This window comes from Copadichromis virginalis, linkage group LG18, assembly GCF_057382275.1.
Source record: "Copadichromis virginalis isolate Kocher_CV1m ecotype Utaka linkage group LG18, C_Virginalis_male_GT1.1, whole genome shotgun sequence".
NCBI lineage: Eukaryota > Metazoa > Chordata > Actinopteri > Cichliformes > Cichlidae > Copadichromis > Copadichromis virginalis.
Window position 1 is genome coordinate 16,691,663 of NC_140635.1, and position 4,597 is coordinate 16,696,259.

The 4,597-nt window shown below is 41.0% G+C and overlaps 1 long non-coding RNA gene across 1 annotated transcript; it reads right to left on the reverse strand.

The window, feature by feature from the left end:
* Positions 1-912: 912 nt before the first annotated feature.
* LOC146687581 (uncharacterized) lies at positions 913-4,361 on the reverse strand. Its single transcript, XR_014916366.1, has 3 exons — positions 4,274-4,361; positions 3,457-3,616; positions 913-1,468 (listed from the first exon to the last, which is right to left on the reverse strand). It is a non-coding gene; the product is annotated as an uncharacterized LOC146687581 (long non-coding RNA).
* Between the last annotated feature and the right edge of the window lie 236 nt (positions 4,362-4,597).

Sequence of the window (4,597 nt, forward strand, 5' to 3'; positions counted from 1 at the left end):
TTTTATTAGTTGCAATGCATGTTTTATTAACACATCACTTTAATTCCACATACTTATCCTTCTGAAAAAGTGCCTATTACTCTCTATTGCATAGAAAAGTAAAAATAAATTTCAGCTTGATTAGGCAGCTCCTTTAAAAACCTTGAAATTATAGAAGTCAAAAATCAGCTTCAACACAAAGCTGAGGGCATTTCAGTATCTTAGGTACTTATAAGTTTCTCTGTATGTTGTCTTCCTAATTTTTCTTTAAAACTGTTTACACCTGTTGAGATGATTTGAGCTAAGGGACATGGTGCATTATCCTGCTGGAAGCAGCCATCAAAAGATGGTACACTGGCTTACTATGGTCATAAAATGATGGGCACAAGCAGGAACAATACTTAGTTAGGTTGTTGCTGTGGTGCTTAAATTATGTTTAGCTGGTTGTAATCAATACACCACTACCACAACTGTGGTCTTCTACTGCTATAACATCTCCCTTGCTTGTAAAGAGTAGTTATTTGAATTACTGTTCAAAGCTCAATGTAGCCTGGCCATTATCCTCTGATATCAACAAGGCATCATTGCCTAAAGAACTGTTGCTCACTGGATATTTTCTCTTTTTTAGAACACGTAAACCCTAGAGATGTTTGTGTGTACAGTACATATGCAGTTTCTGAAATACCAACAGCCATGCCATGTTCAAAATAAATTAAATTACCTTACATTAAGTAATTAAGCAATTGAAGAGGTGTTCTTAATGCTGATTGTACAAACTGATAGCTCACATAAAGCCCCCCCTCCCATCAGATGAGCTGCTCCAAGAATGCCTCAGGCAGGTGAAGAAATGTGGTGATGAGGAACAAGACGAGGAACTATCATGGAGCACTAAGTTCCTGCATGGGAAATACCATTGACAGATAGAGGGAATGGCTGAAATCAACAACTCCTACCAGTGGGTAGAAAAGTCTGGATTAAAGAACAGCACAGAGGCTCTGATGAAAGAAGGCCAAGAACAGGCCCTAATCACCGGCCCACCATGGGTAACAGGACCCAACTGTAGATGATACAAAGTGCCCCGGACACTACACAACAGATAGTACCAGGATGTAAGACGCAAACTGAGGCCATGGACACTGAGAGGCACAGTGGCTGGGATAGTGTACAGGAACATCTATGCTGCATAGAAAAAATAGAGAAGTACCAGGGGCTGAAGGAACAGCTGGAGCAGATGTAGAAGGTAAGAAGAAACTACGTGAAAGAAATTGAACATGATTTATTGAGATAGATAAATTAATGTACATGGTGATTAGACTCCGATGACCCATCGTGGTATAACCAAATTCCAGCGGTGATCATATTTAGGACAGGACCCTCCAAAGTCTAGAAGCGGGTGGTGGTGAAGTTGAAGACTGAAGCTTGGATGGAGTTCTGACTGAGGGGTCTGTGAGGTGGAGATGAGGAGGAGGTGGGTTGCATGAATGAGAGTCTGAAAGGGAAAATGACGGAGAACACTGATTTAAGCTATGCAAAGTGGAGGCTAATTGCCCTGAAGAAGGCGGGCAAGAAGAGGATTGGACAAGAATAATGACGACAGTATTGAGATTGACAGAGTGGGAAAGAGGTGGTGATGTAGAAACCAGATAAACAGACTAACACCCAGCAAAGCTGATTACAGATCTTTCTTAATGAACTTATGCATAGGCTTCATGAGCATTACGAGGTGTAACCCCAAAACTGTAATAGTGGATCCACCAGGTGTCTGTTCAGAAGCGAGAAAGTCATCGGAACAGTTAAAACACTCAATGGGAGGTACAGTGGGAACCGAATCAGGAGTTCATGTCCCTACAGGGCAGGTGTTGGCTTCAGCAGCACAGGATCTTCTCACACAGTGTTGGTCTCCAAGGACTCTCATGTCTGCTATTCTCTAGTAGCCATGGCCTTATCAATGGAAGGATGTAATCTGTGTGCTGCTTCCCTGCATTGTGTGTAATTGTTTCCCCTAGTGGGAGGATGCTGCCTTAGTCAGCAGAGGAAGATAATGGTGACATACGTTTCTCAAGGTAAGTTTGTTTGTGCGTTCGAAGAACTTCTATTGTCGTTTTTGGAAAGTTGGAAAGTTATAAAGCATGCCGTGTCCCTGAAGGGGGAAAAAAAAGAACAGATACAAATCTCAGAGGGCATTTTCACACAAATCATTCAAAGAGATCCTCGAACCAAAGTTGCCACATTTAGAGTTCCTGAAAATCCCTGTGTGAGGTTTTATCTTCCAATTATAAATTGCTATCCACCACCTGAAATCCATTTAACAGCTCAGTTGTGTAGCTGCATAGCAAGAAGCATGCCCATTCAACTCCACTCCACTAACAGCAATGCCAAAAAACTCTTTGCCAGACTGGTAGAAGAACAGAGGACGTCCTTGTTCCATTTCTTGGTGAATAACAAGACTGCATGCTGTCATATTATTACAACATTAGCACTTTTAACAGTACTTATCTTTCAACGTTACCTCTATGCATAACTTTACTGCTGTGCCAGTCAATCCATTTTTGAAAGGAAGAACACTATGGTTGACTCACTATCCAAATATGCGCAGTATTAGAGCTGAACAATGTTGTCACAATCTTAGGAGAGCTATTGAAAGGCTGGGAAGTGAAAGCTGTGTTAATGTTCTGCGTTTAATGACTTCCTGGGCTGCTGTTCAGTGGCTTTGACTAACACACTTTGCTACAAAAGAGTCCTATAACACTGCCCCCAAAGAGCGTCACACGTTACTCAGACTTGTTTCATCAGCCACATGATGATTAAGGGGATAGCTATTATTCTCAAATGCTCTATCAGCAAGGAAATCACTCTCAAACAAATAAGAGGTTTGCTAGATTCCTCCACAGAGGCTTTACTAAGAGCAGTACTCTGAATCCTAAGTATGTAATACTTCTGTCAGGCCAAAACCAAACACACAAAGTCAAAAGTGTGAAGATCTTGATAGCTAAATGTTAGCTTACTAGCTGAATAGTTAGCCTGCCCACAGTGGTTATGGTAGAAAAAATAACTACTCTTTGAAAGTATATCCTGTATTGAATTTTAGATAACAACAATGGCTCTGTTCTGCTGTTTAGTTGGGTTGAAGGAGCCTACACTCCAATGTTCTACAGCAGGGATGTTAAACTCATTTTACATTATAGCCCACCTAAGTGGGCCAAATATAGCCCACTTAGGTGGGCCAAAACAATAAAACTACCCTTTCTGTCACCGTGAAGAAGTTTCACTAAACATTTAAACCCTGAGAGATCAATCTAATGTAACACATACAATTTAATACATCTCAGTATTTCTATGTGAAAGAGAAATGCAGCTGTAGTCAATGACAAAAATGTATTAGCATTCTCTTATCATGCGTGTAATAGACATGCTGGCCCACTGCGGACAAGGCCTTGGACAAAGTATAGAATGTATGAAAATGCAGTTCATATTTACCAAAACCATCCAGTAAGCCTGATTGGTGTCTTAGCTGTGCCTCATTCGTGCCTCATTCGTTCATGGATATCGTGAAGGAGGACATACAGAGAGCTGCTGTGACAGAAAAAGGACTCCCGGGACAGGGTGAGCTGGAGCAGAGGATTCACTGTGGCGATCCCTTAAAGAGAAAGGAGAAGTTTAAAATGCTAGCAGTAGCTGAATTTTCTTAATTTAACTGAATTACATTTAACAGCAGACTTTGCCTGATCTTAGACAACAGTCTGTGTCTATAGTTGTTTATATTAGAGAGACTTGCAAATATTTCTTTTCACAGCCATAATTACCACTTGGTTCCTGATGTAAACACTGTTTACAAGTGGTAAACTGCTAATTATGGAAACTCCGATATGACACAAAAGCAGCAATAGTTCAGTAAATAAATATTATCTGTACAAAAGAAATAAAATAAAATACTGGAATCTGTGTCAGCAAGGGACCCTCCCTCCGTACCTCTGCCTCCATGTAAATAATAATAGTCACAGCTTTATCTCTGTCTGCTAGATTAATGTGGTCAAAAGGGCCATTACTTTTTCAAGCCATTACTTTATATGTCACATCCTTTTATCCAGGTGGATCCTCTTTGATGCAGAAACTTTCATGCAACCAAAGGACCAATGCAGGAAATGATATGTGCTCATTTCAAGTTGCACAGAACAAGGTCAGGAAACGGCTATTGGCAGAGACATAAAATAATACGACCGCTGGAGTTCACCTTTGCGCTTTACCTCTTTAAATGACAGCAGGTCAGAATATAAATATCACAAAGCATAATTACCCTGTTATTTGAGAAGGTCAGTTCTACTTTAGCTGCTGATGGGATCTTTCTCTTGGTCAAGTGCAGGTCTTCTACCGTTTTTAATGCTGTTTCCTACCAACAACCCCCCATCCCCCCACCCATAGAGAGGAATAAAAGCTATTGAGGCAACCCGGGTGCAAGGCCCCTCTGTTGAAATGGGATCAAATGTGCAAGCAGAGGGCCGCTTCAGGCCTATGCTAATGAGAGAGCACTGCCAAAACACTAAACGAGATTGAAACCTAAATCTGGTGCATAAACATTTGCTTCTGAGCTTTGAAAAAAACACCAACCCCCCCCCCAAAA